Source organism: Pseudophryne corroboree, chromosome 3 (assembly GCF_028390025.1).
Source record: "Pseudophryne corroboree isolate aPseCor3 chromosome 3, aPseCor3.hap2, whole genome shotgun sequence".
Lineage (NCBI taxonomy): Eukaryota > Metazoa > Chordata > Amphibia > Anura > Myobatrachidae > Pseudophryne > Pseudophryne corroboree.
Window position 1 is genome coordinate 165071931 of NC_086446.1, and position 24452 is coordinate 165096382.

The window sequence follows — 24452 nt, forward strand, 5'->3', positions numbered from 1 at the left end:
CAAATAGGCCTGGGGATTTGGTATTACACTCTGCCAATCCAGACCTAGCAGTAAGACTGGAGTCAGTCGTTTAGCTTGCTGGGGTTCTGTTACTACTCTGTGAACTTAGCAAGTTTGCGGCTGTATTCTAAGACTTGCCTGTCTAATCCTGTCTCACTGTGCTAGGTGTCAGGGGTCAGTTTAGTGGCAGTAAGCTAAAACCTGTGCACTGCAAGTGAGAAATAGGATTGTGGAGACTCTCCTTGTGTCTATCATTCCATCTCTGACCAAGGAGTTTACTGCCACACCCGTTGGTAACCCTTTAGGGTTTTGCTGTTGCCCTTAGCAACAGCATTTCGGGTTCTCTACGTATTAAAACACAACATCTTGCTTTTTCCATCTGTGCAGTTCTAATACAAGGGAGATACCCAGTTCCTTAGCCTCTGGGCTTCTCTGTTCACTTTGTGTGTATTTTGTTACCCTATTACCTTCTGTGTACGTTATGTCATATTCCCCAGTTTGTCTGTGAGTCCATTTGTTTTGCATAACAGTTCAAACACCAGTACATTCCTGCAGACACTGGAGTGCATAACAGTTCTGACACCAGTACTTTCCTGCAGGCACTGGTCTGCATAACATATTCAGCAGCCTAATACTCCTGTTGAAATTTTGTGGGAATATGGAGCATACCCCTCAAAATACGTTGCAACAGGTGGTCGATCAGGTGCAGGTCCTGACTCGACAATTTAATGATTTGTCCATTAAAATGCACACCTCCCAGGCTGCTGGCGGAGCTCCCGCAGCAGCAGCACCTGCAGGGGTTAAGGAGCCGAAAGTAAATCTCCCGGATCGTTTTTCTGGAGATCGCTCGCAGTTCTTTTGTTTCAAGGAGAGCTGCAAGCTATACTTCCGGCTTAGGCCTCAGTCTTCTGGGTCGGAGATTCAGCGGGTGGGCATAGTGATTTCCTTGCTACAAGGAGACCCACAGGTCTGGGCATATGGGTTGCAGCCTGACTGTCCGTCGCTTAAAAGTGTTGATGCTTTTTTTACGGCACTGGGCATGTTGTATGATGACCCTGACAAGACGGCCTCAGCCGAGGCTCAGATTTCGATCCTTAAGCAAGGGCGAAGGCCAGTTGAGGTTTACTGTACGGAGTTTCGGAGGTTGGCCCATGATACCCAGTGGAATGACCCAGCCCTGAGACACCAGTACCGAAGAGGTCTTTCTAACCAGATAAAGGACCAACTGGTACAATATCCCTTGCCTGATAGCTTGGATCAGCTCATGCAGTTATCCATCCGGGTGGATAGACGGCTGAGAGAGTGTAGGCTTGAAAGGGAGACTGAGAATTCCTTCCTTCCCAAGGTAACCTCAGACTCTGAGGAATTTTCTGAGGAGCCTATGCAGATTGGGGCTACCCGCCTCTCCTCGCGTGAGAAGACGCGGAGGAGACAGCAGGGGTTGTGTTTGTACTGTGGGAATAAAGGTCATGTGGTAGTATCATGCCCAGAAAAGCCGGAAAACTTCAGGGCCTGAGGGTGATGGGAAATATCCTGTCAGGCCAGAAGTCAGAATTTCCCAAGAAGACTTTTATCATTCCGGTGACCTTGAAGATCCTCGGTCAAACTGTCAAGACTGAGGCCTTTGTGGACAGTGGGGCCGACGGGGTTTTTATGGACCGCCAATTCGCCCTGAAACACTCTGTTCCCTTAGTACCCTTGGCATCGGAAATTGAGATTTGTGGGTTAAACGGGGAACCATTATCCCAAGGTAAAATTACCTCTTGCACTAGCCAGATTTCTTTGTTTATTGGAGCCACACACTCTGAAAAATTGTCCTTTTATGTGACTGTCTGTACTTTTGCCCCATTGGTGTTGGGGTTACCCTGGTTAAGGTCCCACAATCCTCAATTTGACTGGGTCTCTGGGGAGATTCTTAGTTGGGGTACTGATTGTTTCAGGAGTTGCTTGAGCCTTCCAGTCAGGCTCTCGCAGCTAAGTTTGCCAGGATTGCCAGGGTGTTATGCAGATTTTGCGGACGTGTTCTCCAAAAAAGTTGCAGAGGTACTACCTCCCCATCGCCCCTATGACTGTGCCATTGATTTGTTGCCAAATGCTAAGCTTCCCAAGAGCAGGTTGTACTCCCTGTCACGTCCTGAGACTCAGGCTATGGCAGAGTACATTCAGGAGAACTTGGCTAAGGGATTTATCAGACCTTCACAGTCTCCAGTTGGGTCGGGGTTCTTCTTCGTGGGTAAAAAGGACGGTTCGTTGCGACCCTGCATCGACTTCAGGGAATTGAACCGTATCACGATTAAAAACTCATACCCACTGCCTCTCATTTCGGTCTTGTTTGACCAGCTTCGTACTGCCACCATTTTTTCTAAGATTGACCTACGCGGTGCGTACAATCTAATCCGAATAAGAGAGGGGGATGAATGGAAGACTGCCTTTAATACCCACTCAGGGCATTATGAATATTTGGTGATGCCTTTTGGGCTCTGTAATGCCCCGACAGTCTTCCAGGATTTCATGAATGATGTGCTCAGGGAATATTTGGATAGATTCTTAGTTGTATACTTAGATGACATCCTAATCTTCTCCCATTCCCTGGAGGAACATCGGAAGCATGTACGCTTAGTCCTCCAGAAACTCAGAGACCACCGGCTTGGGGCGAAGCTGGAGAAGTGCGAATTTGAAGTTCAGCAAATCGCATTTCTAGGATATATTATCTCCCCAGAAGGTTTCCAAATGGAGGGTTCCAAGGTACAGGCAGTCCTGGATTGGGTGCAGCCCACTAGTTTGAAGGCGCTTCAGCGTTTCCTGGGCTTTGCAAATTTTTATAGACGATTTATCGCTGGATTTTCGTCTATAGTGGCGCCCTTGGTGGCACTCACTAAGAAAGGGGCGGATGTTGCTCACTGGTCTTGTGAGGCTAAAGCGGCTTTTGCCCGTCTCAAAAGGGCATTTGTTTCGGCCAAGGTGCTGCGACACCCAGATTCAGAGCGTCCTTTTGTGGTGGAGGTGGATGCCTCTGAGATGGGTATTGGGGCAGTGCTTTCTCAGATGGGAGTGTCTGATAATCGCCTTCATCCCTGTGCTTACTTTTCCCGTAAATTTTCGCCTGCCGAGATGAATTATGACGTGGGTAACCGGGAATTGTTGGCTATTAAGGATGCACTCGAGGAGTGGAGACACTGGCTTGAGGGGGCTAAGTTTGTGGTCTCAATTCTCACTGACCATAAGAATCTGGCATATTTAGAGTCAGCGAAGCGTCTCAATGCCAGGCAGGCACGATGGGCTTTGTTTTTTGCTCGCTTTAATTTTTTGATAACATATCGCCCTGGGTCAAAAAACATCAAGGCTGATGCGCTCTCGCGGAGTTTTGCTCCAATCCAGGAGACCACCGAGGAGCCGTTGCCCATTGTTTCCCCATCATGTATTAAAGTGGGCATTACCCAGGACCTCTTATCATTAGTCCTTAGAGCACAGGAGCAGGCTCCTCCAGACCTTCCGGTAGGTCTTTTGTTTGTGCCTCCTAGGTTAAGACAGCGAGTGTTCCTGGAATTCCATGCCAAGAAGTCGGCAGGTCACCCGGGTATTGCCAGAACTCGGGAGTTGCTATCTAGGGCGGTGTGGTGGCCCTCGGTGGCTAAGGATGTGGATCAGTGGGTTCGGGCATGTGACATCTGTGCCCGAAATAAGACTCCTAGAGGGGTTCCTGTTGGCCCATTACATCCACTCTCTATCCCATCTAAGCCATGGACCCACATTTCAATGGATTTTGTAGTGGACTTGCCCAAATCCTCGGGGATGACAGCCATCTGGGTTGTCGTTGACAGGTTTTCGAAGATGGCGCACTTCGTTCCACTGGTTGGGCTGCCATCAGCCAGACGCCTGTCTGAATTATTTATGCTGCATGTTGTGCGTCTCCACGGGTTGCCACTTGATGTGGTCTCTGACCGCGGATCCCAGTTTGTGGCCAAATTCTGGAGGGCATTTTGTTCCGATCTCCAGATTTCTGTCAGCTTGTCGTCAGGCTACCATCCGCAGTCTAATGGGCAGACTGAAAGGGTGAACCAGTCCTTGGAGCAGTTCCTCAGGTGTTATGTCTCCAAGTGTCAGACTGACTGGGTTGCTCATCTGTCCATGGCGGAGTTTGCCTATAACAACGCGGCTCACTCTGCTACAGGTATCTCTCCCTTCCTTTGTGTGTATGGGCATCATCCTAAGGCCAATTCTTTTGACCCCCTGGACTCCACGCCTGGTGGTTCCTCTGTGGTTTCGGTCCTTAGAGGTATTTGGCGGAAAGTGAAGAAAGCCCTTGTGTCTGTGTCATTAGTGACCAAAAGGGTTTTTGATAAGCGGAAAAGACCCTGCAGCTTCAAATTAGGAGACTTCGTCTGGTTGTCTACCAAGGGCCCTCATTCCGAGTTGTTCGCTCGGTATTTTTCATCGCATCGCAGTGAAAATCCGCTTAGTACGCATGCGCAATGTTCGCACTGCGACTGCGCCAAGTAACTTTACTATGAAGAAAGTAATTTTACTCACGGCTTTTTCTTCGCTCCGGCGATCGTAATGTGATTGACAGGAAATGGGTGTTACTGGGCGGAAACACGGCGTTTCAGGGGCGTGTGGCTGAAAACGCTACCGTTTCCGGAAAAAACGCAGGAGTGGCCGGGGAAACGGTGGGAGTGCCTGGGCGAACGCTGGGTGTGTTTGTGACGTCAACCAGGAACGACAAGCACTGAAATGATCGCACAGGCAGAGTAAGTCTGGAGCTACTCAGAAACTGCTAAGTAGTTAGTAATCGCAATATTGCGAATACATCGGTCGCAATTTTAAGAAGCTAAGATTCACTCCCAGTAGGCGGCGGCTTAGCGTGTGTAACTCTGCTAAATTCGCAATGCGACCGATCAACTCGGAATGAGGGCCAAGAATTTGAAGTTGAGACAGCCATCTCATAAGTTAGGCCCCCGGTTCATCGGCCCTTATAAGATCACCAGGGTTATCAATCCGGTGGTATTTCAGTTAGATCTGCCCCGTTCTTTGGGTATCAATAAAACATTTCATTGTTCCCTTTTAAAACGGGCGATTAGTAATCCTTCTTCCAGTGGAAGACCTTCCCCTCTTCTGATACGTGGCCAGAGGGAGTTTGTTGTTGAAAGGATTCTTGACTCCAAGGTGGTTCGGGGTCGGCTGTCATTTTTGGTGCACTGGAAGGGGTATGGCCCGGAGGAGCGGTCGTGGGTGCGCAGTTGTGATCTTCATGCCCCCAGACTGATACGCTCTTTCTTCTCGCAGTTCCCCGATAAACCCGGTGGTAGGGGTTCTTTGACCCCTCGTCAGAGGGGGGGTACTGTTAGGGTCTCCTGCCCTGTGCTGCCACGTCTTCATGGCAACCGGGAGACAAGTGCTAGTGGAGTAACCTGAGCGCAGCTGATACTCCGGTTCGGGTCTTTTGCTGTGCAGTGGTTATAGGCTCTGTGCACGGCAGGGGATCCGGTGCTGGTTTTTGTGCTCACAGTCTGTGAGGTCTGAGTGGGGCGTGGACAGCACCTGCTTTATAAGGCCTCTTTTCAGGGTAAGCAGATGCTGCTGAATCTTTGTTGGTTAGTCAGTTCATGAAAGTTAGCCGGTACTGTGTAGCTTTGTATTTGTTTGTTGCTTACTGCAAATAGGCCTGGGGATTTGGTATTACACTCTGCCAATCCAGACCTAGCAGTAAGACTGGAGTCAGTCGTTTAGCTTGCTGGGGTTCTGTTACTACTCTGTGAACTTAGCAAGTTTGCGGCTGTATTCTAAGACTTGCCTGTCTAATCCTGTCTCACTGTGCTAGGTGTCAGGGGTCAGTTTAGTGGCAGTAAGCTAAAACCTGTGCACTGCAAGTGAGAAATAGGATTGTGGAGACTCTCCTTGTGTCTATCATTCCATCTCTGACCAAGGAGTTTACTGCCACACCCTTAGCAACAGCATTTCGGGTTCTCTACGTATTAAAACACAACATCTTGCTTTTTCCATCTGTGCAGTTCTAATACAAGGGAGATACCCAGTTCCTTAGCCTCTGGGCTTCTCTGTTCACTTTGTGTGTATTTTGTTACCCTATTACCTTCTGTGTACGTTATGTCATATTCCCCAGTTTGTCTGTGAGTCCATTTGTTTTGCATAACAGTTCAAACACCAGTACATTCCTGCAGACACTGGAGTGCATAACAGTTCTGACACCAGTACTTTCCTGCAGGCACTGGTCTGCATAACATCGTCCCACGGACAACAGATGTCTCCCCAGGTGCCTGATTTAAACAAACAACCTCACCATCAGAATCCTCCTTGTCAATTTCCTCCTCAGCACTAGCAACACCCATATCCTCATCCTGGTGTACTTCAACAGTGACATCTTCAATTTGACTATCAGTAACTGGACTGCGGGTGCTCCTTCCAGCACTTGCAGAGGGCGTGCAAATGGTGGAAGGCACCACCTCTTCCCGTCCAGTGTTGGGAAGGTCAGGCATCGCAACCGACACAATTGGACTCTCCTTGGGGATTTGTGAGTTAGAAGAACGCACAGTTCTTTGCTGTGCTTTTGCCAGCTTAAGTCTTTTCATTTTTCTAGCGAGAGGATGAGTGCTTTCATCCTCATGTGAATCTGAACCACTAGCCATGAAAATAGGCCAGAGCCTCAGCCGTTCCTTGCCACTCTGTCGTAAATGGCATATTGGCAAGTTTACGCTTCTCATCAGACGCTTTTAATTTAGATTTTTGGGTCACTTTACTGAACTTTTGTTTTTTGGATTTTACATGCTCTCTACTATGACATTGGGCATCGGCCTTGGCAGACGACGTTGATGGCATTTCATCGTGTCGGCCATGACTAGTGGCAGCAGCTTCAGCACGAGGTGGAAGTGGATCTTGATCTTTCCCTATTTTACCCTCCACATTTTTGCTCATTTTTTAATGTGTGGAATTATATGCCAGTAATATATCAATAGCAAAGGCCTACTGTACCGTACTGCTATATATTATATACTGGTGGTCAGCAAAATTCTGCACTGTCCTCCGACTATATAATACTGCGCACAACTAAAATGCACCACAGGTATGGATGGATAGTATACTTGACGACACAGAGGTAGTTAGAGCAGTGGACTACTGTACCGTACTGCTATATATTATATACTGGTGGTCAGCAAAATTCTGCACTGTCCTATATATACTCCGCACAACTAAAATGCACCACAGGTATGGATGGATAGTATACTTGACAACACAGAGGTAGGTAGAGCAGTGGACTACTGTACCATACTGCTATATAATACTGGTGGTCACTGGTCAGCAAAATTCTGCACTGTCCTCCTATACTACAATGCAGCACAGATATGGAGCGTTTTTCAGGAAGAGAATGTAGATCTTTTCAGCACACTGAGCACAGATATATTTTCAGCACACTGAGCACAGATATTTGCAGCACACTGAACACAGAAACTGAGAACGCTGCACGTCCTCTCCCTATCATCTCCAATGCACGAGTGAAAATGGCGGCGACGCGCGGCTCCTTATATAGAATACGAATCTCGTGAGAATCCGACGGCGGGATGATGACGTTCGGGCGCACTCGGGTTAACCGAGCAAGGCGGGAGGATCAGAGTCTGCCTTGGAACCATGTAAAATGGGTGAAGATCGGGGGGGGGGGGGGGGGGGGGTTCAGATTCCGAGAAACCGAACCCGATCATCACTAGTTTGTAGTTACACAAGTGTTGTGTAACGGTCATTTTTTCAGCGTGTTGCATGTGTTATGTTGAATGCCATGTTGTGCAGCATGGTTGAGGTGTGAGCTGGTATGAATTTCACCGTTAAATTAAAAGTAAATCGTTTTCTCTAAATGTCTGTCTCCCTGGGCACAGTTCCTATACTGAGGTCTGGAGAAGGGGCATGGACGGAGGAGCCAGTTCACACTCTGAAAAAGTCTTAAAGTGCCCATGGCTCCTGCGGAACAGTCTATACCCCATGGTACTGAAGTGGACCCCAGCATCCTCTACGGACTAGGAGAAAAATATTTACCGGTAGGTATTAAAATCCTGTTTTCGACTGCATCTGTGAGAGAAATCGAAGGATTGTATGCACGTTTAAGGTACCATGCGACGCACGCACACGCTGGTCGAATCTCGCGTCTCATGATAGTAAGTGCTGCACTTAATATTTGCACCCACCCATCACGTGATTACCATGCGATCTATTGCATGGTAATCACTTTGTCAGTTCAGGTGTGATTTCGTCGCACCTGAACGGCTGGTGCGATGTTGCGGGGGATCGCATAAGTTTATGGGCACCATTAGTCCTGGGCTGTGCAGATACTGCACAAACTGATTTTAGTGCAGCTCTGCAACACACGCGATCGCACACCCTTAATACCACCACCATGATTCAAAACACCCCCAGTGTGGCTTTCCCTTGAGAATCGGGCCATAATAAATGTTTACCTCTACCCTGGTGTAGAAGCCCTGTTGACAATTGCACCTGGGTTCTTCTCACATACATGAGCCTTATTCATGCTGGATGGCTAATGCGATGCCACTGCATTTTCATGTGATCGCAGCTCCTGTGCATGTCCCGTTCTGCAGTGCACGGCCTGGAGAATGCGATTGCATCGCATTGACGCGAACATCTCTGCCTGATTGACAGGCAGAGGTTCTTGCGGAACGGTGCAGTATTCTGGTTGCGTAGAATCGGCGTTGACCGGCTGGGTTGACAAACTGTAGTGGGCTCGGTACATCTTCGTGATGTCACACGCAACTGCTGTGACCGAAAAAATGGGTGAGCTGTGCCAGCCTTCGCAGCCTGGCCGCTGAGGCAGGGGCTTACACACATCAGCAATGCGGTCGTAATTACATTGCAAAAGCATCCCTGGTATGCATGCTATGCGGTCCCCAGCATGCGAATAAGGACCAATTTTGGGTATGTGAATGAAAGGTTAAACAGTGCTATAATGATTAATTTTTATTTTGGGTAGAACTACAGTTCCCAACTTGTCCTTGTTCCCCCACCCCCACTCCACCTTCAGGTGATGAAAGCACAAATGCTAGGTACACATTGTTTGGGTAAACCTCTCACCACCACTCGCACGGTAATAAATAAAAGAAGGCATGGGAGGGCCCAATCCTAGGGACACACTGATCAATAATATAAGCTATATGTTGCTCCAATTTTTATTAACATTGCTTCAGGTTGTAACCAGCTTTAGTCTTAACCATTGTTTGGCAATGCAGGAAGTAGTTCACATTATCCTAGGGATTCTCAACTGGGAAGCGGACTTCCTCAGCCGTCACAACTTACACACCAGTGAGTGGTCTCTACACCCACAGACTCTCCAGCTCCTGGTTTACAAATGGGGCCAGCCAGACGTGTAGCTCATGGCCTCCCGACACAAACAAACACAAGGTTCCCGTGTACGGGTCCAGGACAACAGACCCAAAGCAGCCTTTGTGTATGCCCTGGCTGTGAGGTGGACCTTCCCTCTTCTGTACGTCTTGCTTCCAGTCACCCTTCCGCGTATTTTTTTTCTTCTGTAGTTAAAGCAAGGATGCACTGTCCTTTTGGTAGCTCCGGCATGACTCCGTTTTCATTGGTTCCCTGGTCTACAGAGTCTCTACATAGACGCGCTCATTCCACGTCCTCTACGACTATACCTATTCTCTCATGGTCCTTGTCTACACTCTCTGAGCTTACCCATCTGCATTTGACGGCGTGGATCTTGAGTCCATTCTTAAGGTCCAAAGGTTTATCTCGTTCTGTGGTTCATATGCTCATGGTGCGTAAGCCCTCCTCTGCCTGTATCTATTACTGGGTGTGGCACACGTACTTCCAATGGTGTGTTTCCCAACACTATGACCCTATGTGGTGGGTTTTTTTGGGGGGTGGGGGGGTGGGGTGGGTTCTGGATCCTTGCTTTTCTTCAAGCTGTATGGTATCTCAGACCCCGCCTGACATCAAAGTGCACATCTCTGCTCTATCAGTCTTGTTCCAGAGCAGAATTGCTCCACTGCCGTATGTTCGCACCTTTCTCCAGAATGTCCTCATTTTTTTTCAGCCTACCTTTCTCCCTCCAGTGGCTCCATGTGATTTGTCAGTAGTTCTCAAAGTGCTTTATGAGCCTCTGTTTGAACCTCCTCTATTCAGAGGATCTCAAGTGGCTAACTGAAAAGACTATACCTTCTGGCTATTGCACCTGCCTGAATGGTGTCAGATTTGTTTGCGCACCCCTTTTGCTCTCCCTTTTCTGGTCTATGTGTGTGGTTTTTTGTTTTTTTTTTCATTGGGACAGGGCTGTCCTTTGAACTTTGCCTGTTTTATCCATCCCAAGTTAGTTTACCATTTCCACCTTGTAAAATGTGGTACTGCCTTTCCTCTACCTGGAGCTCTCAGTAGTGGAGGCCTTCCTCGATGTGATCCATGCTCCTTTTTTATTTATTTAATCTACGTGGATTGTACCAGTTCGCTACGGATATTGGATTCCCTCTTTGTCCTCTAGGGCTTCCACAATATGTGCTGTCCTGCAGAAAAACACTCCGGCCAGATGGCTTTGCATGACTCGCAGGCGTACAAGCAGGCTTACCTTACTGTCCCGGCTACAGTCTCTGCTCATTGTACTTGCTCTGTGGGTCCTTCATGGGCAGCACGTTGTGGTGTGTCTGTCAAACAATTGTGTAAGTCATCTATGTGCTGCTCTGTCCACACATTTCTCAGGTTCTATGCCTTTGATACATTTGCTTCCTACTATGCTTCATTTGGATGCAGGATTCTCCTATCCCATCATGAGCGTCCCCTCCTTTGAACTGCTTTTGGACATCTCCATTGTCTCCCTGTGGAGCCTTATGGAACCAGAAGAAAAGAATTATTATAGACTTACCTTGGTTAACTCTTTATCCGAGATCCACAGGGCACACTCCCTGACGTACATGGCTTCTATGTGTATATTTTCCTTGTTCACCGGTCACCTCCTGTTCGTGATTGTGTGTTCTTTTGTTTGCTACTTCTTCCTTCTCTCCTATCCTGCTCCTGCTTTGTTTTTGTTGACAAAACAGAGTAGCCTGAGCAGGGAGGCGGGGTATAGTGGTGAAGGATCTGAGCATCTTGGCATACCTAAAAATGTAATTGTTTGCTGCCCAGTCATTTTACACCACATTGTCTCCCTGTGGCCCTTATGAACTTTGAAGAAAGAGAGTGAACAAATGTAAGTCTACCATAACTTCTTCTTATTTTTTATTTTATTTATTTTTTAGCAGTTAGTTAACTTATCTTTAACAAAACTGTAAGCCAGTGTGTTCTATAAACATTTGCATTAGGGGTAAGTATTAGAGATGAGCGGGTTCGGTTTCTCTGAATCCGAACCCGCACGAACTTCATGTTTTTTTCACGGGTCCGAGCAGACTCGGATCCTCCCGCCTTGCTCGGTTAACCCGAGCGCGCCCGAACGTCATCATGACGCTGTCGGATTCTCGCGAGACTCGGATTCTATATAAGGAGCCGCGCGTCGCCGCCATTTTCACACGTGCATTGAGATTGATAGGGAGAGGACGTGGCTGGCGTCCTCTCCATTTAGATTAGGGTTGAGAGAGAGAGAGAGAGATTGACCTGAGGCTGTGATACTGTAGAAGAGAGTGCAGAGTTTAGTGACTGACGACCACAGTGACCACCAGACAGTGCAGTTGTTTGTTTTATTTAATATATCCGTTCTCTGCCTGAAAAAAACGATACACACAGTGACTCAGTCACATACCATATCTGTGTGCACTGCTCAGCCCAGTGTGCTGCATCAATGTATATATATATCTGACTGTGCTCAGCTCACACAGCTTATAATTGTGGGGGAGACTGGGGAGCACTGCAGTGCCAGTTATAGGTTATAGCAGGAGCCAGGAGTACATAATATTATATTAAAATTAAACAGTGCACACTTTTGCTGCAGGAGTGCCACTGCCAGTGTGACTAGTGACCAGTGACCTGACCACCAGTATATATAATATTAGTAGTATACTATCTCTTTATCAACCAGTCTATATTAGCAGCAGACACAGTACAGTGCGGTAGTTCACGGCTGTGGCTACCTCTGTGTCGGCACTCGGCAGCCCGTCCATAATTGTATATACCACCTAACCGTGGTTTTTTTTTCTTTCTTTATAGTCATACTAGTTACGAGTATACTATCTCTTTATCAACCAGTCTATATTAGCAGCAGACACAGTACAGTGCGGTAGTTCACGGCTGTGGCTACCTCTGTGTCGGCACTCGGCAGCCCGTCCATAATTGTATATACCACCTAACCGTGGTTTTTCTTTCTTTCTTTATACATACATACTAGTTACGAGTATACTATCTCTTTATCAACCAGTCTATATTAGCAGCAGACACAGTACAGTGCGGTAGTTCACGGCTGTGGCTACCTCTGTGTCGGCACTCGGCAGCCCGTCCATAATTGTATATACCACCTAACCGTGGTTTTTTTTTCTTTCTTTATACATACATACTAGTTACGAGTATACTATCTCTTTATCAACCAGTCTATATTAGCAGCAGACACAGTACAGTGCGGTAGTTCACGGCTGTGGCTACCTCTGTGTCGGCACTCGGCAGCCCGTCCATAATTGTATATACCACCTAACCGTGGTTTTTTTTTCTTTCTTTATACATACATACTAGTTACGAGTATACTATCTCTTTATCAACCAGTCTATATATTAGCAGCAGACACAGTACAGTGCGGTAGTTCACGGCTGTGGCTACCTCTGTGTCGGCACTCGGCAGCCCGTCCATAATTGTATATACCACCTAACCGTGGTTTTTCTTTCTTTCTTTATACATACATACTAGTTACGAGTATACTATCTCTTTATCAACCAGTCTATATTAGCAGCAGACACAGTACAGTACGGTAGTTCACGGCTGTGGCTACCTCTGTGTCTGCACTCGGCAGGCAGTCCATAATTGTATACTAGTATCCATCTCCATTGTTTACCTGAGGTGCCTTTTAGTTGTGCCTATTAAAATATGGAGAACAAAAATGTTGAGGTTCCAAAATTAGGGAAAGATCAAGATCCACTTCCACCTCGTGCTGAAGCTGCTGCCACTAGTCATGGCCGAGACGATGAAATGCCAGCAACGTCGTCTGCCAAGGCCGATGCCCAATGTCATAGTACAGAGCATGTCAAATCCAAAACACCAAATATCAGAAAAAAAAGGACTCCAAAACCTAAAATAAAATTGTCGGAGGAGAAGCGTAAACTTGCCAATATGCCATTTACGACACGGAGTGGCAAGGAACGGCTGAGGCCCTGGCCTATGTTCATGGCTAGTGGTTCAGCTTCACATGAGGATGGAAGCACTCAGCCTCTCGCTAGAAAAATGAAAAGACTCAAGCTGGCAAAAGCAGCACAGCAAAGAACTGTGCATTCTTCGAAATCCCAAATCCACAAGGAGAGTCCAATTGTGTCGGTTGCGATGCCTGACCTTCCCAACACTGGACGTGAAGAGCATGCGCCTTCCACCATTTGCACGCCCCCTGCAAGTGCTGGAAGGAGCACCCGCAGTCCAGTTCCTGATAGTCAGATTGAAGATGTCAGTGTTGAAGTACACCAGGATGAGGAGGATATGGGTGTTGCTGGCGCTGGGGAGGAAATTGACCAGGAGGATTCTGATGGTGAGGTGGTTTGTTTAAGTCAGGCACCCGGGGAGACACCTGTTGTCCGTGGGAGGAATATGGCCATTGACATGCCAGGTGAAAATACCAAAAAAATCAGCTCTTCGGTGTGGAGGTATTTCACCAGAAATGCGGACAACAGGTGTCAAGCCGTGTGTTCCCTTTGTCAAGCTGTAATAAGTAGGGGTAAGGACGTTAACCACCTCGGAACATCCTCCCTTATACGTCACCTGCAGCGCATTCATAATAAGTCAGTGACAAGTTCAAAAACTTTGGGTGACAGCGGAAGCAGTCCACTGACCAGTAAATCCCTTCCTCTTGTAACCAAGCTCACGCAAACCACCCCACCAACTCCCTCAGTGTCAATTTCCTCCTTCCCCAGGAATGCCAATAGTCCTGCAGGCCATGTCACTGGCAATTCTGACGAGTCCTCTCCTGCTTGGGATTCCTCCGATGCATCCTTGCGTGTAACGCCTACTGCTGCTGGCGCTGCTGTTGTTGCCGCTGGGAGTCGATGGTCATCCCAGAGGGGAAGTCGTAAGCCCACTTGTACTACTTCCAGTAAGCAATTGACTGTTCAACAGTCCTTTGCGAGGAAGATGAAATATCACAGCAGTCATCCTACTGCAAAGCGGATAACTGAGGCCTTGACAACTATGTTGGTGTTAGACGTGCGTCCGGTATCCGCCGTTAGTTCACAGGGAACTAGACAATTTATTGAGGCAGTGTGCCCCCGTTACCAAATACCATCTAGGTTCCACTTCTCTAGGCAGGCGATACCGAGAATGTACACGGACGTCAGAAAAAGACTCACCAGTGTCCTAAAAAATGCAGTTGTACCCAATGTCCACTTAACCACGGACATGTGGACAAGTGGAGCAGGGCAGGGTCAGGACTATATGACTGTGACAGCCCACTGGGTAGATGACGATGTATGGACTCCCGCCGCAAGAACAGCAGCGGCGGCACCAGTAGCAGCATCTCGCAAACGCCAACTCTTTCCTAGGCAGGCTACGCTTTGTATCACCGCTTTCCAGAATACGCACACAGCTGAAAACCTCTTACGGCAACTGAGGAAGATCATCGCGGAATGGCTTACCCCAATTGGACTCTCCTGTGGATTTGTGGCATCGGACAACGCCAGCAATATTGTGTGTGCATTAAATATGGGCAAATTCCAGCACGTCCCATGTTTTGCACATACCTTGAATTTGGTGGTGCAGAATTTTTTAAAAAACGACAGGGGCGTGCAAGAGATGCTGTCGGTGGCCAGAAGAATTGCGGGACACTTTCGGCGTACAGGCACCACGTACAGAAGACTGGAGCACCACCAAAAACTACTGAACCTGCCCTGCCATCATCTGAAGCAAGAAGTGGTAACGAGGTGGAATTCAACCCTCTATATGCTTCAGAGGGTGGAGGAGCAGCAAAAGGCCATTCAAGCCTATACAATTGAGCACGATATAGTAGGTGGAATGCACCTGTCTCAAGCGCAGTGGAGAATGATTTCAACGTTGTGCAAGGTTCTGATGCCCTTTGAACTTGCCACACGTGAAGTCAGTTCAGACACTGCCAGCCTGAGTCAGGTCATTCCCCTCATCAGGCTTTTGCAGAAGAAGCTGGAGACATTGAAGGAGGAGCTAACACGGAGCGATTCCGCTAGGCATGTGGGACTTGTGGATGGAGCCCTTAATTCGCTTAACAAGGATTCACGGGTGGTCAATCTGTTGAAATCAGAGCACTACATTTTGGCCACCGTGCTCGATCCTAGATTTAAAGCCTACCTTGGATCTCTCTTTCCGGCAGACACAAGTCTGCTGGGGTTGAAAGACCTGCTGGTGACAAAATTGTCAAGTCAAGCGGAACGCGACCTGTCAACATCTCCTCCTTCACATTCTCCCGCAACTGGGGGTGCGAGGAAAAGGCTCAGAATTCCGAGCCCACCCGCTGGCGGTGATGCAGGGCAGTCTGGAGCGACTGCTGATGCTGACATCTGGTCCGGACTGAAGGACCTGACAACGATTACGGACATGTCGTCTACTGTCACTGCATATGATTCTCTCAACATTGATAGAATGGTGGAGGATTATATGAGTGACCACATCCAAGTAGGCACGTCACACAGTCCGTACTTATACTGGCAGGAAAAAGAGGCAATTTGGAGGCCCTTGCACAAACTGGCTTTATTCTACCTAAGTTGCCCTCCCACAAGTGTGTACTCCGAAAGAGTGTTTAGTGCCGCCGCTCACCTTGTCAGCAATCGGCGTACGAGGTTACATCCAGAAAATGTGGAGAAGATGATGTTCATTAAAATGAATTATAATCAATTCCTCCGCGGAGACATTGACCAGCAGCAATTGCCTCCACAAAGTACACAGGGAGCTGAGATGGTGGATTCCAGTGGGGACGAATTGATAATCTGTGAGGAGGGGGATGTACACGGTGATATATCGGAGGGTGATGATGAGGTGGACATCTTGCCTCTGTAGAGCCAGTTTGTGCAAGGAGAGATTAATTGCTTCTTTTTTGGGGGGGTCCAAACCAACCCGTCATATCAGTCACAGTCGTGTGGCAGACCCTGTCACTGAAATGATGGGTTGGTTAAAGTGTGCATGTCCTGTTTTGTTTATACAACATAAGGGTGGGTGGGAGGGCCCAAGGACAATTCCATCTTGCACCTCTTTTTTCTTTTCTTTTTCTTTGCATCATGTGCTGATTGGGGAGGGTTTTTTGGAAGGGACATCCTGCGTGACACTGCAGTGCCACTCCTAGATGGGCCCGGTGTTTGTGTCGGCCACTAGGGTCGCTAATCTTACTCACACAGCTACCTCACTGCGCCTCTTTTTTTCTTTGCGTCATGTGCTGTTTGGGGAGGGTTTTTTGGAAGGGACATCCTGCGTGACACTGCAGTGCCACTCCTAGATGGGCCCGGTGTTTGTGTCGGCCACTAGGGTCGCTAATCTTACTCACACAGCTACCTCATTGCGCCTCTTTTTTTCTTTGCGTCATGTGCTGTTTGGGGAGGGTTTTTTGGAAGGGCCATCCTGCGTGACACTGCAGTGCCACTCCTAGATGGGCCCGGTGTTTGTGTCGGCCACTAGGGTCGCTAATCTTACTCACACAGCTACCTCATTGCGCCTCTTTTTTTCTTTGCGTCATGTGCTGTTTGGGGAGGGTTTTTTGGAAGGGACATCCTGCGTGACACTGCAGTGCCACTCCTAGATGGGCCCGGTGTTTGTGTCGGCCACTAGGGTCGCTTATCTTACTCACACAGCGACCTCGGTGCAAATTTTAGGACTAAAAATAATATTGTGAGGTGTGAGGTATTCAGAATAGACTGAAAATGAGTGTAAATTATGGTTTTTGAGGTTAATAATACTTTGGGATCAAAATGACCCCCAAATTCTATGATTTAAGCTGTTTTTTAGTGTTTTTTGAAAAAAACACCCGAATCCAAAACACACCCGAATCCGACAAAAAAAATTCGGTGAGGTTTTGCCAAAACGCGTTCGAACCCAAAACACGGCCGCGGAACCGACCCCAAAACCAAAACACAAAACCCGAAAAATTTCAGGCGCTCATCTCTAGCTAAGTATGCCTTTAAGGTAAGTGCCCTCCTAAAACAGTTACGTTTTCCCCACGTTAGCTAGGTATGTGTTCCATGAAACCACCATGAATTTGTAATGGTATGTAATTGGTATCCCTACTGCCGCCCCGTATTACCACTCATGTGGTGATCCATGCCACCACCCAAGGGGGAATAAGAGTGTGGTTAGCGAAGCACGCCACCGTGCCTGATGCGTATTGTGTGCAGCGATACCGCAAGGGGACTTGCTGTGTTCTCAGTTGGCATTCCGGCGTTGGTCTCCTGACCGCCAGTATTCTGGCACCAACCCTTTGTAACTGGTATACCAAGTAGTTTAATTGTTCCCTGAACCAAATTGCATTCAGGTTAAGTAAACCATGTAAGACCCCTTTTCCACTTCATCAGTAACCTTGTTTATTGCTTGATCTATCTGGCTTGTGGTTCATTGCAATACCCCTTTCAGTCTGCCACAAAAATCTGGGTTATTGCACATAAATCCACGTTGATGTGCAGTCTGAAAAGGGCCAGTTGAGATACCATGTCGAGCAACCATGATTATTTCAAGTCTGGTAGCTACCAGGGTTGAACACTAATTCAACCTGTCTTGCATTGAGGTGTGAACGGGTAAGCCGGGTCTATGCAACCCATTACAATTTTACGCTATAAGAAGAGGTGGCACTTGGAGATCATCTCCAAGTGCCACCTACGCACGCGTCACTGTTGAAGTCACCACCCCGGCATATTGCTGTGTAAAAGAGTCAGTTAAAAATAACCCAACTCAAGTGACCTGTGAATCCCACCCTGTTATCAACCAGAATATGACCTGGGGAAGTGTGCTGTGTAAACGTCATGACCTGAGTTATGCTTAAAAGATGCTGATTGTCTGTATATGTAGAGGACTGCCTCAAGGGAGTGTCTGAGTGACATGCAGGGCAGACACGGGCTCGGTGTAAATGGGGCCAACCTGGGAATAACCTAGGTGCAGGGTAAACGTTCTTTGGCCATGGTTGTAACCGTCTCTGAAAACCCAGGTTGGACCTGGCTTTTTTGTGGGAAAAGTGTTATACGTGTTTGCTATTTTAAATGGCAGATTAGTATGCCAGGTAAGTTATTGTGAACCTTTAGCCATTTGCTCATGTAAGTCGGTAAACTCTTGCATTTAGGTTAAATGTGGCAGGGATTGAAGTGTGTTCTGAAATCACTTTTACTGATGCTATCCGTGTTTTCTCTTTCTGGGTACACAGGTTATCCGCAGGATAAACAGTGGGATATGATGTATCAACAGCGGATTGGCACCATTGATCAAAGCTTTTGGCCTCCCAGAATGCACCAGGCCAGTCCCCTATATCCCCGCCTCCTTGCTCAGGCAATTCAGTTTGTTTGGAGCGGCAGGAGGCAGACCATGGTCAATGGGCTACTGGTTTTATAGCAGCCATAAGCTTTTTATTTCATTTTTATAGTATTTTTTTTGTTTTTGTTTTTTGGCGTGATCTTTCTAAAAAGCGTCCTATGCGTACCATTTAGAGTCGCTCCAACAATTCTCTGCTGGGTCACAACAACGCTTACCCACGTGTACAGTGTTTTTTGGCGGGCATCTGTGTAGGATATACTAGCAGGTAGTGCAGACGTTACCAGGCTATGGCCGGAGCACGGGGAGAAGGTAAGGCATGGGTTCCGCTTAGGAGGGAAAACACGAGACACAGCAGCACTGCTTTGGGATGGATGCTACCAAACAGTCGCTGTTGAGGCTGCCACCTTGGGTGCTCCAGCGCTAGGCCTCAGGGATCATAGTCTCCAGGGTTAGTCTGAGGCTGCGATCCCTAGGGTTGATGTCCGCAGTGGGGAGTAAGACACTCTCCTGGTTGCCCCTCCCCAGTTTATGACCTGTTTCCATATGAGAGGCTGTATCTTAAAAGACCCAGTCGCAGCATAGTCCGCTGTATGACTAGTGCGTCGGTGTTCACTTGGGCATTTGTGTTCACTGTAGGTTCACATGGCCGTTGTGTACACTAATAGCGTCTGGATCCACTCCAGGGACGTGTGGTGAGCTAAATGGCTGAAGTGGCACTAGCTAGCACCAGAGACAGATTCACACACAATATATGAGCCAAAGCATACATCTGGGCATTATACACAGGTGCATCAGTAGAAACTCCTGGAAATTTAGTGGGTTTTCATCAGAGATAAGCGTAAAAGATAGGCAGGTGAGGCCACTCAGCGTTAATGTATTGATCGATCCTGGAAGTGGGGTTAAGTCTCCCTGTATCCCACTGTCCTGAACTGTAGTAGGAGACCTAGCACTAAGGGGGTCATTCTGAGTTGATCGTAGCTGTGCTAAATTTAGCACAGCTACGATCATGTTCCCAGACATGCAGGAGGACGCACAGCACAGTGCTAGCCCACCCCCTCCCCCGCACAAGTCCAAAAGCATTGCACAGCGGCGCTGCTTTTGTACTTGTGGAGAAACTCCCGGCCAGTGCAGATCCTGAGGTTGAACGGGAGTTGCTCGTCGCTGCCCATGGTCGCAGCAGCTACATGTTACGTCGCTCAGGCGCTGCAGCCCGCCACCTGCACGGTCCGGCCACGCCCCCAAAACGCAATTGTAGAATATACCTGTTTGTTGTATATGTGTTAATGCACTCTGTATTGGGTAGGGTTTGGCAATAGGATTAATTAAAAAAAAATTATATTTGAAATCTGGCACTTTGAATATTGATAAGGGTTTATCAACAGCTGCTATAGATGTGCCACAACCACAATCCCTTACCACCACTCGTTCCTAACGAGGCGTCCCATGTACTTCTGCTCTCATGGGCATTCAGCGCCCAAATGAAACTGTATTTAGAGCAGTGTGCCTATCTGCTACAATAAAGATTTGCAGCATTACTATATTTTATTGTGTATACCTTGTTAGTTTTTTTTTGTATAATCTGTTTTTATTTAGGATAATGTAAGGATTACATCACGTTTTGACAGAAAAAGAAAGAAATCGTCAGGACATACAATGAAGGTCTATTACATCATAGCCTTAAAGAGTAGGGTAGCGTATCACCCCAAGCGCTTGGGGTTGGTACATGTACTGGCATTAGTAGGCTATTCTATAGTGTCAATATGGTGTCCATTCGCTATCTATCCATACAATAATGCAATCGTGGTATCTTAAGTAACATTGTGGAAAAGTTATAGAAAAGAGAGAAGTATGAAATGAAGGAAATAAGAGGGAAAGAACATAGTGTGACCAAATCTGGGGGGCTTTCGTATTGAGGGGGAGGTGCAGTACAGTCTCTCCATTCGATCAGCTGCGTGGCTAAGTCATTTGGTAGCATAGACGTAATCTTTGTAGTCTTTGGAGGACGTATAGTCTATCCAGGGTAACCAAGTGGTCATGAACTCTAAGAGTTTGTCTCTGGAAACTAGGAGGATGTTTTCCATATTCATATAATAACTAATTCTAGTAAACCATAGTTTCCTTGTGGGCGGGGATGGAGATCTCCATAGAGTGGGAATAACTGCCCGCGCAGCATTAGACAGGTGGCGGAGTAATGATGTTTTGTGCAGAGCCAGTGAAATTGAGGAGTGGGAAAGCAACCAAAAGGCCGGGTCGGTAGGGACAGGAGCATGAAGTATGTCTTGAGAAATGGATATAACATCAGCCCAGAATGGTCTTAGTAGGGGACAGTTCCACCAGATGTGCATTAGGGAGCCTGTGGCGTTAAGACATCTCCAACATCTGTCCGTCACTCCAGGATACATGAAGTGGAGGAGAGAGGGGTGTCTGTACCATCTCATTAAGAGTTTATATTGAGTTTCCCTAACTTGTATACAGACTGAACTTTTATGGGATTTCAGGAATATCATCCGCCAGTCTTTGTCTGTTAGGGGAATCCCGAGATCCCTTTTCCAGGCCAGCTGGAAGGGTGTGGGCTTCTGAGCACCTGGATTCTGCAATAATCTGTAAAGTGAGGAGACAGTGTGCTGGGGGGTGCATGTAGCGACGCACAGCCTCTCGAACTGTGTTAATTCTCGTGAGGCCTGGAGATATCTGCGTTCAGAGTGCAGAAAGTGTCTAAGCTGTAAATATTTCCAGAAGTCTTGTTGTGGGATTTCCCATTTAGATCGTACTTCCGAGAACTGTTTAACTCCTGAGGAGACTGCCAACTGGCCTACCCTAAAGAGACCCTCAAGGGCCCAGTCGCGATAATGGGAGGATGTTAAGCCGGGTAGGAAGTCGGGGTTAGCTAGAAAAGAGGTCAATGGGCCAAAATCGGAAGAGAGGAAGGGCCAGCGGCGCACTTTTTTCCAAAAGGAAAGGGTCGCGGTGATAGTTGGGTGAGGGGAGGGGGGCTTGGGGAGGGAGGGGAGCCAGGGGAAGATCTCTGGGAATTGTTGCATATAAAGCCCCTCTATAGCCACCCATTGCTTTCTGTCTCGACTCCTCGTCCAATCCAGAACTCTATTGAGCAATATTGCCCAATAGTAGCCTCTGATATCAGGTAACTGGAAACCGCCACTTCGGGTGGGGCGAATCATAGTGGACCGGCTGATTCTAGGCCGTCTCCGAGACCAGATAAATTGTTGTATCAAGAGTTGGATGGACTTGAACCAGGAGTCTGGGATCCGTATGGGGAGGGCCTGTAGTTTGTAGAGTAGTTTGGGGAGAGTGTTCATCTTTACAACATTCACCCTCCCCAGCCAAGAGAGTGGTTTGAGGTACCATCTGCTATAATCAGCCCTGAGTGTTCGAAGAATGGGGGCAAAATTTAAAGTGTACAAACAAGACAGATTGCTTGGCAGCTGTATTCCCAAGTAGGACAGGTGGGAGGCATTCCAGGTAAAGGGGAAGGATCGCTTAAGTTTGGCTACTGTGTCGGGGGGGTGGAGATGTTCAGGGCGCAGGATTTGGACATGTTGATCTTAAAGTTGGAGAGTGCTCCGAAATGGAATAGCTCCTACATAAGGTGAGGGAGGGAGGAAACCGGGTGCGTTATTGTAGCTAATAAATCATCAGCAAACAGGGAAAGTTTGTGCTCTGTATCACCAACCTTCAGGCCAGTAATGCGATCATTGGCCCTAATAGCTCTAGCAAAAGCTTCGATACAGAGGACAAAGAGTAACGGGGATAGTGGGCAGCCCTGTCGTGTCCCGTTACTTATGGAAAAGGGGTCTGATAAAGATCCATTTACTCGGACCCGGGCTGTGGGTGATCTATAAAGTCCCATTATTCTGTCAAGCGCATGGGGACCCAATCCAATGTGCCCCAGTACAGACCTCATAAAACCCCAACTGACCCTATCAAAAGCCTTTTCGGCGTCGGTGGATAGCAGCACAGTGGGAGGACCACCCTGGGATGCTATATGAATTAGGCTCAGCACCTTAGTGGTATTGTCCTTAGCCTCGCGGTTCGGGACAAAACCCACCTGGTCGTTGTGGATTAGGGTAGGCAGGAATACATTCAGTCTATTTGCCATTAGTTTTGCGAAAAGCTTGACATCGACGTTTAGAATAGATATGGGTCTATAACTGGAACACACCGAGGGGTCTTTACCGGACTTGGGTAGAACAGAAATGTGAGCCTCCAAGGACTGGCTGGAGAAATGGGTATCTGTGGAGATTGAGTTAAAGGCTTGGAGAAGATAAGGGGAGGTGAGGTCTTTGAATTGTTTATAGTAGGTGAGAGTGAAGCCGTCCGGCCCTGGACTCTTGCCAGAGGGTGTCAAGGTCAGGGCAGTCTCCAGTTCTTGCTGGGTAAAAGGTAGTTCCAGTGCTTCCCTATCTGAAGGTGATAGGACGGCTTAGGACACTTTTTCTAGATATGTCTTCGCCTGTAAAAAGTCGTAAGGGGAGGCGGTGCCATCAGGTCGGTTCTCCAAATTATATAAGAGGGAGTAATACTGTTTGAAGCATGCAGCAATTTCAGGGGTTTTGAATCGGAGAGCATTCCCGAGGTCCTTTACATTGTTAATATACAAAGAGGAGCGTTGGGCCTTAAGAGCCTGGGCCAGGAGGCGACCAGGTTTATTACCCCATTGGTAGATTTTGGAGTTGCATTTACGGACTGAAAGTTGGATACTATCAGTAAGGGTTTTCTTTAGTTGGGCCCGTGTATCAAGTAGTTCTAGGTAGTCAGTCTCCGATAGAGTCGCTTTGTGCAAGGACTCGAGGTGGTGGAGTCGATCTAATAGTTTGGTGATTAGTGCTGACCTTTGCTTCTTCACAAATGTCCCCAACTGTATGAGCCTACCCCGTATGGTGCATTTATGCGCTTCCCACAGGGTAATCTTTGAGACATCGTCGGTATCATTTATGGAGAAGAACTCAGCCAGGGCCTTTTCTATTTCACCCCTGCAATATTGGTCTTGCAGCAATGACTCATTAAGATGCCAGGTCCATTGACCTGGGGTAGTCTGGGGGGTCGAAAGCGTCATATGTACTGGGGCATGGTCAGACCAGGTTATCGAACCTATGGAGGAGTCTATTAGTAAGGGGAGATGCCTATGACTCAGAAATAAATAATCGAGGCGAGAGTAACCATTGTGTGGGGGAGATTAGTAGGAGTAATCTCTGTCCGAGGGATGAAGAATCCTCCAGGAGTCAGCCAGCTGGAGGTCATGGAACAGTCGTCTGACCTGTCGGTATTGACGTTGGGAAGTCCGGGGAGCGTTAGAAGATGAATCTAAGGATGGATCCATTATCCAATTCAGATCACCCCCTAGAACAACCACCCCTGAAAGGAGTGGCTCCATTTGGGAAAGGGCGGAGCGGAAAAATGGAACCTGGTCCTTGTTTGGGGCGTAAAGTGCGATAAATGTGTATGGGCACGTGCATATTTTACAACGAATCATCAGGAGTCGACCCGGGATCAGCTTATGGACTGATATGTCTGACAGCTGGAGAGTCCTGGAGAACACTATCGCTACACCTTTTGATTTAGAGTCTGGGTTATTATTATAAAAGGCCTGGGGATAACGGTAGTTAGTCAAGGGAGGGTTCTTAGCTGGAATTTTCAAATGCGTCTCCTGGACCAGTGCAACATCTACTCTATCAGCCCAAAGGGACCTTAAAAGGGATGTTCTTTTCTCCGGTACATTGAGACCCTTCGCGTTGATCGATGCGACTTTAACTTTGCCGGTGGACGTCATAAGAGACATGTATCATAATGGAGAGCGGTGGGTCCAGAATGGTCAACGAAAGAAGAGA

At 47.7% G+C, this 24452-nt stretch overlaps 1 long non-coding RNA gene across 1 annotated transcript in view; it reads left to right on the top strand.

The window, feature by feature from the left end:
- Positions 1-20135, top strand: part of LOC135057554 (uncharacterized) — an 87218-nt gene extending 67083 nt beyond the window's left edge. The window contains exon 3 of the long non-coding RNA XR_010244198.1: positions 18500-20135. This is a non-coding gene — a long non-coding RNA (uncharacterized LOC135057554). The remainder of the gene's footprint in view (positions 1-18499) is intronic.
- Positions 20136-24452: the final 4317 nt, after the last annotated feature.